We start from the raw sequence: 14,349 nt of genomic DNA on the forward strand, positions 1-14,349 counted from the left end.
AAAGAGGAAGAAGAGATAAAAAATATGAACAATAAAATGGCAACAAATACAAATCTATCAACAATTAAATCTAAAAATCAAAATAAACGAACAAGAAATCTAACAAACAAAATAAACTGGTGAATAAAATAGAATCAGAAGCATGGAAGCATGGAACAGACTGAAGAATCTCAGAGAGAAGGGGGGGTTGAGTGGTAGGAAGAGATTAACCAAAGATCTCACCTATGGACACAGAGAATAGGGTGGTGAAGGCTTGGGGTGGGGCAGGAACCAGGTGGAGGGTTCAGTGGTGGGAAAAACAGGGGACATCTGTAATACTCTCAACAAATAAGATTTAAAAATTTAAAACAAATAAACAAACAAAAATATCCAGTAAAAAAGTAAAAGATACATGTTATATAAAATGCTTGTTTGACTTATTAAATATTCAAATGGCCAAAAGTATATAAACAAGAGATAAGTTCATTAGACATGGGACATTCTCTAGGCTAATTATTCAAAATAATTCAGAAGTCATATACTAATCGCCAAATTTTACATCAATTGGATTTTCTAAGTCTTGGGGAACTATGGCTGCTTAGAACACAGCACAAATGATCCCACAGAAACATTGTAAACACTGGTGAGCTATCAAGACCAAGCCACAGAAGCCTACCAGACCCACACCAGCTGAACCACTTGCATGGTACAAGAAACCTACCGCACCACAGAGACGTTTCAGCGCTGCCACAAATACTTATTTATGTGCATATGCATTGCTCCCGCAAACATCAGAGCAAAATTCCAAAAGAAATTTCTGACAGAGAAAAAGCACTTGGCACGGTGCCTGACACATAGTAAACACTCAATCAATTATACCTATTTTTATCCAGAATCCCCAATCCCACTTTTGTGTTCATCACTGCATGCTAATTGTAAATTCCAAAAGTATAGCACACATTCTCACCACTGCATGCACATGCCGCCTCACAGCCTGGTGCCCACGAGGGTCTGATACATGTCTGCTAATGAAGGACCCCTAGTGCCAACCGAATCTCAAAACAACAAGCAGGCTTTAAGCCAAAGAGCCTCATTTAGTTTTAGGTGGTTTGTTCAATGAACTACCATACTTCTCAAATTGACTTCTTTGTTTAAAATTGTCATCAAAATGGGAAAAAGGTACAGAAACTCATATAGAAAATCCTCCTCCAAGAGCTACCAGCTTAGATAACACTGCTAGGCAAAAGCAGCCTTGTTAACTGGCTGGTAAGGCATCTGAATTCTCAGGCCTGGGCCACCTTATTAAAGAATGAATGGAACCCTCGCCGGTTTGGCTCAGTGGATAGAGCATCGGCCTGCGGACTGAAGGGTCCCAGGTTTGATTCTGGTCAAGGGCACATGCCCGGGTTGCAAACCCGATCCCTGGTAGGGGGCGTGCAGGAAGCAGCTGATCAATGATTCTCTCTCATCATTGATGTTTCTGTCTCTTCCTCTCCCTTCCTCTCTGAAATCAATAAAGAAATATATATATATTTTAAAAGAATGAATGGAGCACAAAGCACATGGTACTTCCTAGATTAGGATTAGCTGACTAAAATCACTGCATGTTTCATGAAAACATGAAACAGTGGCAATCATCCATAATCACACAACCTAACTCACAACTGCTTTCATTTTATACTATGATTTTCCTCAATACACATTTTTTCTTACAAAGTTGCAATCCTAGTGTACAGATAATTTTATTTTCTACTCCCTACCCTCCATTTACAGTAAGAACTGCCCATTATGAACTTGATTGATCCCTTGGCCAACATCAGAGCAATTTAGGCTTACAGTTGTAAAACACAGGTCTGGCAACAATATTCTAGAAAGCCACAAGATGGTGATGTTGCTCAAAAAATGCATCTCTACAAAAATATAATTAAATACATCGTACCAACTTTCCAAAAAACAAGTTTTCCTTCATTGTAAGGGTTGTCAAAATGTCTGTACTTTACTAGAAAGCATTAGCGAGGAGGGAAATACGTTTATCAAATTTAGCAGCAACTACTCTAATTTTAAAGGTAAACAGATATGGTCCCCAAATACAAAACAAAACGCAGGACTTGACACTATTATTGTCTTTTATCATACTAATCTCTCCTTCACTCCCTGCTCCATCACCTTCCTCCTCAGGTCATAGTAAAAAAATGAAATATGTTTTTACTTGTCATGCACTGTACTTTATTTTTCATAATTACTGTTAATTTAGTGAGATGATTTCTATTTGTTTCAAAAGGATACTAAAATTTATTTACATCAACAAAGGAGAAGAATGCCAAAATGGTATCAGCAATGAGAATCAGATCATTTCATTCTAATTTGCTATAATTTCCTCAATTTCTTATAATATGCAGCATTATGTTTACAATGGCAAAATACCAAAACTTTCCAAGCAAATATTGTTGAATTTGGTAATTTTCGCCAGGCCTTAGTGATGCTCAGTAGACAACAGGTTTCCCACTCTCGTGCTGCATGTCAATTAAGAAGCTTCAAGTAACACCGAGCATCTGAAAACGTGGGTTTCAAACATACGGAACCCACTGGAGTAACGTGTAGGAGAGCTGTGTGGCTCCTCCCAGATGACGGAGCGCACCTGTCCGAGACCACTGCACTCCCATGGGTGTCGAAGTGACACAGAAACACAGCCCGTCTTAACCTGGGATCTGAGTCAGGTCTGGACGCCAAAAACAGTACGAACAACAGTGAGCACTTACTGGGCTCCTACTGTACAAAGAAACAATCTCTAATGTCAACCGTTACCCTCAGAGTCTTTAGTGTTCTTACTGACAGAGGGAAACTGGGTTTCAGGAACTCAAAGAGCCCAGGGCCACAAAACTAGTGACTCAGGATCTGAACCCAGAATTCTTGGGCTCAAAGCCAATGCTCTCCACTGCATCTGCACAGCAAACAGACCATAAAACAAGAAATGCTGAGCTAAACCCATGCCTTACACTGAACTGTTGGCCACATCCGTCACATGTTATTATTCTCTTATTTTTTCCACTTAAGGATTCACAGTAGGGTGGTTTTGTGGGGCTTTTAGACCTAGTCATTGGAAACGCTTTTTCTTATGGTTGAGAGAGAGGAACAAGTAGTCTTAAAAAAGATAATGTGTAGAAGTGTGGCGCATGAACAGGGAGAGGAGGTCGCTGTAGCGATTGTTTAAGAGATCATTTCCATGTGTTCTAGGGAAACATACCATTCTTACTTTGCAAAGATCAAACTTCACATAATTACATTATACAATCTCCTATTTCAAAACGACACAAACATTTCCATAAGTAATAGGTCATTTGTTTCTAAGTTTGGTATTTTAAGGACATAATACTTGCTTACCAGGCTTTTTTCCCTTCAAATCCAAAGTTTTTAGTGTTTTGATATTCTTCAGACACCCGTGCTGGCTGCCTCCAGACGGCAGACAGCAGCCACAGCAGCAGGGACAGGAGCGCTCAGGTCAGGCCTGCAGGCCAGTCGCTGTCCTCTGCATGGCACTGGTCTCCAAACACTTCCTGGCGTTTGCAAATACATTAAGAATTCTAATCTGCCAGCATTAAGTAGCCATGGAGACCTGCTAACCCTTCAATTCCTCGCCCTGGAAGAGCAGAGCGTGCCGCGTGAGGTGCCCGGGAGACAGCTGCCAGAGGCCTAGGCCCTGGGTCCAGGCTCACCTCTAGCAGCTGCGTGCATGCCACACTGCTGTCGGCAGCACGAGGATGCTGACACGCGGGGAAACCAGCACTGCTTCCAGCATCGGGACCAGCGACTCCCCTGGCTCGGCACCCGCTCGGGCCCTAGCTCCTCCACAGCCCTGGCCACGCTCACCACGCCCACTCAGCACCGACGGCAGTGCCGGCCACGCTGCAGACCCCACGTCTGCAGCAGAGTCAGGTCCAAGTTACAGTAGGCACTTGAGAGGAATACACTACTGCTTAAGTTTTTGTTATAAATACATAATTTCAAGATATTTTAAAGCTACTCAAGTAGCAGACATACAGTGTTAATTTACTATTTACAAATACTCTTCCTAAGAACTTTAAAGCATGCTGCTAAGTATAAACTTACATCTTAGAGGCAAATTTATAATTTAAAACACAAACTTCCCAAAATGAGAAAATCAATTAAACAGCTAAAATTTTACTCCTAGAATACTTTTTTCCCTCAAGCATTTCTTCTCAAGTTTAAAATACAGTAGAGCCCAGCCAGCATGGCTCAGTGAACCAGGAGGTCACTGTTCAATTCCCAGTCAGGGCACATGCCAGATGTGCAGGCTCAATCCCCAGTGTGGGGCTGCAGGAGGCAGCCAATCAAAAATTTTCTCTCATCATTGATGTTTCTATCTCTCTCTCCCTCTCCCTTCCTCTCTGAAATCAATAAAAATATATATTTAAAAAAATAAAGTAGAAATACGAGAACACAATCCTTTATCCACAAATCCAATAAAATCCCAAAAGCTATTAAAAACTCAAGTTACTTCGTAACTTATTTGGCGGCAAACTCTGACCAGATACGTGGTTATTCTGTGTCCTTATTTACAACACCTAAACAATTGCCAAGGGAAGCGCAGGATGCTGCCGAGACTTTGCTGGGGTGCTGAGTAACACGGCATATGGAGTGTGTTCCCTTTCTGAAAGTAAGAAATAATAATCCTGAAACATGCCTGCCATCAATGACAAGCTATTATGAACCCATCCTAGTGAATATATACTGAATACTGAGTGCCAGGTTTAAGGCACACAACCGATAATTTTACTACCACTTTACATGTGAATGCTGCCTACAAATGCTAAAACGAGGGCTTTTCCTAAAGTGCACTTGACCAAGCTTGCTCAGCCGAGGGCCAGAACTCACAACTGGGTTTGTCTACTTTAAAGCCTAAGCACTTTATTTTGTAATATGTTTTTATTGATTTTTTTAGAGAGAGAGAGGGAAAGAGAGAAACCTAGGTATGTGCCCTGATCAGGAATCAAACCGGCAACCTTTCGGTGCACGGGATGATTTAAAACCTAAGCTCTTTTGATAGCCAACACTTTATTTCTCTCTCTCTTTTTTTAAATTTCTTTATTGATTAAGGTGTCACATATTTGTCCTCATCCCCCCATTCCCATCCCACACCCCTCCCCACGGATGCACCAACCCCCTGTTGAACTTAACCATTAGTTAGGCTCATATGCATGCACACAAGTCCTTCGGTTGATCTCTCCCCCCTCCCCCCACCTTCCCCTATCCTCCCTCTGAGGCCCGATAGTCCGATCGATGCCTCCTTGTTTCTGGTTCTGTACTTGTTCATCAGTCTATGTTGTTCATCATTTCCCCTAGATGAGCGAGATCATGTGTCACTAGAGATATGCTTATATGAACTGAATGTGAGACGAGCAATAATAGTTATGCTGACAGGCAAATGAATCAGTCTGTAGTGAGTTTCTTTCTGGACCAACAGTTCTTTTGAGACCCAATATCAATGTCCACCAGTTCCTTATGTGTACATGTCGGCACTGACCCCTCAGCTCTGGATGGTGGACAAATGGTAGTAATGCAGGTTCGATTCCCTCTGGTTGGGTCTCGGCCAGACCCAGGGGCATGGCTTCATCCGGACCCAGGGGCACGTGGCCTCACCCGGACCCAGGGGCGCGTGGCCTCTCCCAGACCCAGGGGCACGTGGCCTCACCCGGACCTAGGTGTGTGCGGCCTCACCCGGACCCGGGACCCAGTCTCACCCGGATCCAGGGGCACACGGCCTCACCCGGACCCGGGATCCAGCTTCACCCGGACCCAGGGGCGCGTGGCCTCTGATAGCCAACACTTTAAAGGAAAATTGATCACAAAGAAAGTTTTTAAAAAGTTGTAACGACCAAAACTTTTACCCTGGAAAATGAAATTCCTGAGCACCATCTACACTTCCCATTCTGGGTATTCACATTTAAACATCAAACCACGTTTCACCACTCATAGGACAAAGAGAGAGGAGTTTATTTTATTGTTTTCTCCCCAAAGTACTGGCCACAAAGTCAGTGTAAACACACAAAACAATGGGCTCCTCAAACCAATGCCAACTGATCCTTTCCACTCACACTGAGACAGAGGCAGGGGCTGGCCTGGTTTTTGGTTGTTGTTTTTTACCACAAAATGTACTAACGCCATAAAAATATGGTTGCTATAAACATAGGTTAAGTTTTTCCACTAGCAGCCCCAGCTGAAAGACCTGCCATTGCAATGACAGCTGTGATCACGGGACTGAAGAGGGTTTAAGTGACACACACAGGCTGTCACTACCACTGTCCTAAGCAAGCCGTAGAGGAGTTTCAGGCTGTGGGGTCCTTCATTAATGGATTCAGAACTTACACCGTTTCTCCTGACTGTCTTCCCAGCCGAGGCCCTCCTGCAGTGGAGCTCCCCAGCAGACGGAGCATGGCACCACCTCCTACCACCTGAAGACCACACGCTGATCAGACACACTTCACTCAGAGCCTCCATTGTTGAGGAGCTTATCTTAGCCAAGAAAAAGGCAGATTATGTGACATCTAATCACCATGTCTAACTGAGCTGTTCCCATCGGCACTGTTAACAGTGGATGTCAGCATTCCACGGAGTCTCCTCTCCTGCAGCAGGGCGCTGTCGGGAGCAGGGCCGCCGGCCTGCTCCGTGCTCAAACCGCCCTGCATCAATCTGGAGTCGCTCCGGATAGGTCCTGGCACTCACCTGAAGCCCCTTTAAACAACCGGAAGGTTTAGGAGTCAAGATCTCTTTCTGTTTACATGTCACACGTGTGCTTCATGGGCTATAGCTTAGAAAGTGTCCCCGAGAGCACCAGAACACACTTCATATGCTGTGTTCCTCAGCACCCCAGCTAACAGACTTTCTAACAGCACTTCTCAAAGGAACGCGCACCTGAGCTACTTGTTAAACGTGAAATTCCTGAGCCCTGCTGTCAAGGACCACCCGCAGACCTCGAAGGGGACTCCGCCATCCCCATGCTCGCACACCCCGAGGACTGTGACGGTGGGGTCCGCAGGGCCTCCTTCCCGACTGCACAGCTCCCCTCCCACCCGCCCGTTCTGCCACGCGGGGTTTCTTTCTGATTCACTTCGGCAACTTCCTTCTTAAGAGGTGAGATTTAATATGCAGCTCTGCTCCCGCCAAAACAACTGTCCTTGAGAAGTGAGCGCATCCCAGAAAAGTGGACTTCTTTAATTTCACCTTATTCATAATAAGGAGTTATAAGCAATAGCAATGGTCATGGGCTGCTTATGTCCCCGGGACCATACTTCCTGCTTTCCAACATTATTCCAACTAACCCTTAGAAAAACCCAGCAAGAAAGATGTTCTTGGCATTTTCCAGAAGATGACAGTGAGGCCACGGCCCGGAGGCAGCGCTGAGGGATCAGCACCACCTGACGATCAAGCCACCACGCTTACCCAAGCACAGCCGGCTCATTCTTCAACCGTAAGAGCAGAGTCCATTCGTTTACCTACTTTTAAGGTAAAGCATGTTCTAATTTACAAAGTAAGTTCACTGAACTACCCCTTCCTCCCCACACTGACCAAACGCAGAGAGAGCAGGGCTTGCTGGCACGTCTTCAGCCAGGACTCACCCGTGTGCTCCCGCCAGCCTCTTTACCCAGGACCATGGGCTACCAAACAGCGCTCAGAAGACTTGTTTTCCCCAGAGAAGGAAAAGCTTCATGCCCAGGACGGTCAGCGCGAGGACGTTTTTAAACTACGGAGTAACTCACAGCAGAGGAGAGCCCTCCAGAACTGCGTCCGTCCGGTAACCCTATCTGCCCCTCCTCTGCACCCAGCCCTTCCTATTTACAAGGTCATGTTTCTCCGTCCTGTCAGGCAGCAAGCTCCTCCCACCGCAGCCGTGGGCTCGCTTCAGAAAAGTGCAGACCTGCACGCGTGGGCATGACGTGCTCCCAAAGGGCCCCGAAGCTGCACCCATGTTCTGGGCGCGAGATGTGTAGCTGCATTACTGCACTCAGGAGTGATGAGAACAACAAGACACTCGGTTCCTTCATGCCAGTCAGCCCGAACATCATTTAGCAAACCCGAACTTAATAAAAGCTGCTACTGAGACTGAAACAGAGTGACAGCCACAGAAAGACAAGTGATGGAGATGAGGGGGAACCTGGCTGGCAGAACGGGACGGGCATCACCGTATTCCTCGGGTTCCCTAAGGAGGGCCAGGTTCAAAGCACTACAAGCACCCGGCAGCTCAGGTCTCGCTCCCCAGAGCTCCCCCGCAGCCCCGTTATGCAATACGCAGACTACAGCTGCCTGGTGCGATCCTGGGACGCACACCCTTGTCTGGTCCTGTCCCCTGGAACCGGGCTGCCCTGTGACCTGCTGTAACCAGCAGAATGTGGCAGGAAGGATGCTGTGCTTGTTCCAAGCCTACGGCTGAAGGAGGTCTGGCTAATTCTGCTTCTGCACTCTGTGAGCCCTACGCAACCAAGGCCAGCAATCCTCCTGCAAAGGCAGGGGCTGCGACAACAAGACGGCATGGTACAAGCCTCGTCCCGGGCACTGGAGGGTCACTGGTTTACGTCCTGGTCGGGGCACATGACCGGGCTGCAGGCTCAATCCCTCATAGGGGCGTGCAGGAGGTAGCTGATGGATGTTTTGCGCTCACATCCATATAGAGAGTGTTTCTCTCTCTCTCCCTTCCAATCTCTAAAAATCAATAAGAAATCTTTTTTTAAAAGACTATATGGTACAAAAGGAAGAGAAACAGAAAGCAGAGACTGGCACCCGCTGAGCGGCCAGCGGAATGTGTCCATCAGAGTGACCACAGCAGAACTGCTTAAATGAGCCCAGCCTGGCAGCCTGGGACAGCGAAGCTGTGAGCAAGATACAAAACAAAACAAGCGGCCGTCTAGTCATTCGTTTTTGTTAGCTAGCAATAAACAGCCAAAACAACGCTCACGGGTTCCCTGTGTTTCTGCATAATTTTCTCAAGACCCAGAGAAAAGGAGTGTAGTTAGACACACTTCCCTTCATTGCGCTTCACAGGTTGTTTCCACTGAAGACAAGACCCCCCACTGGCAAAAAGAGTACAACTCACTTTACTGTGGTGTCTGGAACCAAACCCACAGAATCTCCGAGCCATACCTGCCCCTATAATTCCAAAATCACACCGTCCCAGAAGATCCAGTCTGCGCCCTCTGCCCTTCCTGACAGTGGCTCCACTAGCCCGAGTCCCAGGACAGGCCTCGCGTGCCACGGCCGCGCCTGGCAGTGCCGACCTGCAGTGGGCACACCAGCCTGTGCTGGGAACCAATAGGTCTTAGGAATGTTGAGACGAAGGCTAGTCTTCCTTATACATGAGGAACTATTTAACTTATGGTTTTACATAACTTATTCCCCAAAAAGTTGTTTAAACACGAATTCGAAGTATATACTAACATTTTTTATTTTATTTTTAATATATATTTTTATTGTTGATATTACAGATGTCTCCCCTCCCCCCTCCACACCCCCACCGCTTAACCTCTGCTAACAGTTTTTTAATAGTAAATCATTTTTTTAATGACTAAGCTTTTTATGTAATGGTAAAAATCATGAAATACCATGATATAGATTTCTGGAAATCAGATCCTGATTTATTTGCTCTAAAAATACAAATTTTCAGGCTTTTATAAAAGAACAAACTTCACCTGTAGCAACTGCATTAAAATCCATAAGTTTTCAAAAGGAAACTAATACCTACTTTTCACCAGTATATATTTTCAAATGAGAACTCAACTTTTGCTTTTTCCTTGACAGCAAGGTAACTATTTTGTGATAAATTCTTACAAATTTCAAAATTACCTACCAAAAGCCACTGCAATGAGATTACCATTTTAACACGAAGGAGGAGACAGACAAGTTCAGATCCACACAGCACAAAAGTGTAACAGATTCGAAGCAGGTAACGGCAGCCTCCTGGCCCCAGCCTTCAGTTACCGCTGCGCCGAGTCAGCGGGAAAAGAAAACTGACCTAGAACAAAAGTATGGGCTATAATGCCCGTTCTATTTTCGCCACTGACTAGCCAATACGCTGGAATTTAACCTTTTTAACTTATTTGAGCCTCAGTGTCTTCTAAAAAGCAATGACCACCTCCTGACATCCCTCCTGCTCCGTGGTCATGAGAACCAAAGGACAGCGTGCGTCGCATCAGGGAAGTGTGAGGAGCTAGCGACATCACTCCTCCTGACGCCGAGAGCAGAGGGTTCTAGCGCTTCCTCAGGTGCCTCCTCCTGCAAGTGTTATACCGGGCACTTCAGAACGCATACCACCATCAACGCCAACTTACTGTTTTTTTCTAATCCTTGTTATAATTACATATTTTAATAGAAAGAGTAGAAAAGACCCCTCTCTTTCTAATAATTATGGAATCAAAGTTTCTAGAGCTATAAAAGATACTAAGTAATAACTTTTTCTGATTCTACCAAGAAGACATTCCTACAGATGCAGAAAAGTCAACTGTTTACTAATCAAATTATGCTGTACCCACACTGGGGAGAGTTAACGACATAATCCAATGAGAAAATGCACTATGTCCGGCCCTCCGTTTATTTTGTAAAGTTTACATTTTTACTTGGTAAAGTCTTCCTGAATGGAGGACAGGAGTTATGTAGGGCACACCGGGATAGAGAAAAGAAGTTCTTAAAGTTTCTAATTTCACTTACGTCCCTCCCCACCCCCACTCCCGAGTCCAGACAGAGACAATGGAAATAAGGAAATGACTGGCCTGATACCTGCTGTCCACACGCCCAACTCCTCCCTCAGCCTCACCAGCGCGGTGGCACCTGGAAACGAGACGGGGCCGCAGACAGTCCAAGGAAAACCTAAGCGCCAAGAGTCACACTGTTAGCAACTGGAAGGAACCTCCCAGGACTGTCTACTTCTCACTGAGGAGGTCGCTTAAAGGCAGTAACTACACCCAGGATGGCGCATCAGTTGCAAACATCTTTGTACGAGAAAGAAATCAACTCCCATTCCATCTTCCCACTTGCTAACTGAAACACTTAGGACAAATCATTTAACCCCTTGGGCTGGTTGGTTCTGTAATGTAGTAGCAACTAAGGTAAGTTAGTCCAAACCCACTGTAAACCACAGCACAGGTGTCCCGAGGTGGATACCCAGCATGCCTCTACAGCGGGCTTAGCAGTGCAGGGAAGAACGTGAAGGTTCTGTTGTTGTAAAGCCCCCAGGGGTCCTGAGAGCGGCTTCCAGGCCGACCTCCTGGCCCATGGGTCCACGGATAAGCTTCAGGTAGCCCTCAGAGTCTCTGAATTACAACCGGGAAACACTGGTGCATGTGGCAATTTTCCAGGCAGATTCCTTTAAATTCACGCAGGTCTACTCAGCCCTAGAAGACCGAGCTGCTGCTGCAGAATGGCACACGTGCCGAAGAGAAAGCTGTGGACGTGCCCACCCGGTACCACCCTCCTCCCAAATGGCCTGGATCGGAACCGGAGTTATTTTTACTCTCTTCATTTTCTCTCTCATCAATTCTGTCTCATCTACTTCCTTCCTCCCTTCCTTCCCTATAATGATGGCCACAGCTCAGCCCCTCACTACCTATCACCACAGCAACCAGAAGGTCTTTCTGCCTCCAAGTTCTCTCTCCTTCAATCCACACTGCACAGCTGCCCTGCTTAACCCCTGAAAACAGCTTTAATCACTACATTCCCAACTCAAAGTCACCATCTACCCAAGCCAAAGGCATTGGCCTGCATTCAAAACAATCACAAATGGGTCCATTTTTCCTTAGGGCTTTATCACCCTCGCTACTGGTACAAATACTTGATGTTCCATCCAATTACTGTGTCTCCCCAAATGTATGAACTCTGTGCTCCTCATCCCTTCTCTGCTTGGATGACCTTTCCCGGCCTGTCAAGATTCTTAGTCATCCTCAAAACAAAGATTCCAGAAGCCAGGAAACCCCACCTTCCCCAGTGAGATGTGAGCTCGGCCGCCTGTGCATTTGAATTCTGCAGGTCCCTTCACTGTCTATTAGCACCAATGAGGCACGTGTGTATAGTCTTACCCGCCTACCCAGTCCATGAAGGCCGTGACCATCCTCATCCTTATCTTTACCCAAACACCACACAGTCATGCAGTAGGTGCTTAATAACTGTGCAAAGCAGTAAAAGACACCTCAGACTTCCGGGAGTGAACAGCAGAGACTCTCCCTTTGAAGGCAGAGACGTTATCCTCTGTCGCGCCAGGCTTCCAAAGCAGAGCCCTTCCTCTCTGCTGAACCAGGAAGAACTCCTTGAAAATGTCAGTCAGTGCCCTGGCCTTTTTAGCTCAGTGGGTAGAGCATCGGCCTGTGGACTGAAAGGTCCCAGGTTCCATTCCGGTCAAGGGCACATGCCTGGGTTGGGGCTCAATCCCCAGTAGGGGGCATGCAGGAGGCAGCCAATGATTCTCTCTCATCACTGAAGTTTCCATCTCTCTCTCCCTCTCCCTTCCTCCCTGAAATCAATAAAAATATATTTTTTTTAAAAAAAAGAAAATGTTGGTAAGCTACACCTGAAAGAATGATTCCGCACTACACACTTCTGAGTAGCTCCCAATACTTGGATACTACGTTTTCAATTTGAAAAAATATTACCTACTTATGAAAAGTGGTCATTTCCAGGGATAGCTAATTTACTACTTGATGGCTAAAAACCAGTCACACACATAACAGAATGCCTTTTTTAAAGAGTGCATTTTGCTTGTGTAACACACACAGAGACTCAGTGCGACAGATAAGGTGGATTTACACACGAGTGTGAACTCTTGCGAAAACCTGCATACAAACTGCTCCCTGGGTGTTTCAGGTAAAAACACGAAGGGGGAGACAACTTTAGACATCTCTCTCCCACCACTACCCCCGAGCATTCATTTTAAAGCACACACTCCAAGCCTTTTGCACATCAGGCTGCACGAAAAGACACAAACCTCACCCAACAGGAAAAGAACGCCCGGCAAGCCCCCGGAGGAGCACTGCCCACAGGACAGACAGCCGTCTCGTCCGGTCAGCACGGGGACGCAGGCAGGTCCACTCCCAGCCCAGGGGGTAAAGAACGGACCCAAAGGACCGGGCACACGCCAATCCCTCAACCGTGGCAAAGCGAAATCAACGCCGAGGAGAGGCCGGCAGGAGGTCCGAGTCAGAGGTGAGGATCGGCGAAAACTGCAAGGTCACTGGGACCTGGCGGGTCACGGGTGGAGGTGGGTGCGTGGGGCTGCAGTCAGTGGGACGGGGTGACACCGGGGGCGCCCGGCACCCCCTCCCCGGGCCGCGCTGCGGGGGGGCCGGGCGCGGGCAGGAAGTGCACCCGGCTTCTCCCGGGGGCAGGGGGCAAGGTGAGCAGCCGGCGGGCCGCGCTGCGGAGTCACCGGGACACTCCGCTCGGCCCGTGCCAAGGCCACCCAGCAGCCCCGCGCCCCCGCCCGCAGAGGTCCGCCTGGGCCGAGCGCGCGGCCTCGGAGTCCCGCCCGCGCCCCGCCGTCCTCACCGGCTCCGGCCTCGCAGCGGCGCGTCCCCGCGGCGGCGCTCAGCCCTCGGCGCCCAGGACCGCCATCTCGCCGCAGGCGCCGTCCCGCAGCCAGGCCGCCCGCAGCCGCTCGGAAGCGCTGCGGCCGCCCGGTTCCTCCCCGTCCCGCCCCGCCGGCCGCACCCCCTCCCGGGAGCGCGCCGCCCCGCCCGCCCGCCCGCCCACCCGCCGCCTGCTAGCGGACCCGCTGCCCCGAGCATGCGCACCAGGGCGCTCGCGACGCCGCCGGGGAGTCCGCTCCTCGGGTCTTCGGGGGCGCTCGGTGGACGCGGACCGCCAGCCAATGGGACATGGAGGCGGGGCCCGGGCCGTGGAGGGGCGGGGCCTGGGCGTGGTGGGTGTGGTCTTGGTTGTGGGCGGGGCCAGAGCCGTGGAGAGGGAAACGGGGAGGCTCAGCCGGCAGGAGGTGCGTGCCGCTGACGTGACTTTCCGGCCGGGGCGGGACAGTGCGTCACCTCCAGGGAGGACCTGGCACGGCGTTCCTCTGGAAGGCTCCACAGCAAAGGTAGGCGCCAAATAAACACGCCTTGACCCGGCTGGGCGCTGGAGAACACATTGCGAGAGTAAACAGCTGCATCAGCAGAGCACTACCAGCCAGTTGTCACTGTGCACCAAGGCTTGCGCCCGCCCCCGTGAGTAGGAAGACAAAACACTGAGCAAGTGCCCGGGTCTTCCTGTGCCGTAGGGCCTGGCATCCCCATCTGTACAAAACACAGGTGCTGTTGGTTCCGTGTTGCTTTTAGACATAAGGCCACCCTGCAATGAAGTCTGTGGAGACCACGTTACTCACCA

At 48.4% G+C, this 14,349-nt stretch overlaps 1 protein-coding gene across 6 annotated transcripts in view; it reads right to left on the reverse strand.

Annotated features, from left to right (window-relative positions):
• Positions 1 to 13,819, reverse strand: part of WWP1 (WW domain containing E3 ubiquitin protein ligase 1) — an 89,323-nt gene extending 75,504 nt beyond the window's left edge. For 2 of the 6 annotated variants that reach the window (XM_079796159.1, XM_079796154.1), the window contains exon 1: positions 13,519 to 13,673. The gene's annotated coding sequence lies outside the window, so the exon portion shown is untranslated. Of the gene's footprint in view, positions 1 to 7,613; positions 7,771 to 10,761; positions 10,852 to 12,963; positions 13,212 to 13,518; positions 13,674 to 13,763 lie in introns of those variants that run through there. The other 4 variants (XM_079796156.1, XM_079796155.1, XM_079796157.1 and 1 more) reach the window with 4 other exon arrangements.
• Positions 13,820 to 14,349: the final 530 nt, after the last annotated feature.

Source organism: Cnephaeus nilssonii (assembly GCF_951640355.1).
Source record: "Cnephaeus nilssonii genome assembly, chromosome: 18".
Classification (NCBI taxonomy): Eukaryota; Metazoa; Chordata; class Mammalia; order Chiroptera; family Vespertilionidae; genus Cnephaeus; species Cnephaeus nilssonii.